This window comes from Notothenia coriiceps, unplaced genomic scaffold, assembly GCF_000735185.1.
Source record: "Notothenia coriiceps isolate Sejong01 unplaced genomic scaffold, NC01 NC01_scaffold00037244, whole genome shotgun sequence".
NCBI classification, from domain to species: domain Eukaryota; kingdom Metazoa; phylum Chordata; class Actinopteri; order Perciformes; family Nototheniidae; genus Notothenia; species Notothenia coriiceps.
In genome coordinates, this window is record NW_011369945.1 from 13,603,856 (window position 1) to 13,604,072 (window position 217).

Genomic DNA, 217 nt, shown 5'->3' on the forward strand with positions numbered 1-217 from the left:
GTTTAACATACAATTCTGAAGTCATTTATCATATTTTCGACATGACATTGGTTTACACATTTTCTCTAGCTGGGTGACGTGCAGATATTAATAATAGGTAGGACAGGAAATCCAGTGTGGCTGTTGGAATGACGTCCTAGGTTGATGATGCGATCGCTCTTCAGGACTGCCTGAGGTTACTCTAACATGATAGACACACACACACATACAGGATGAC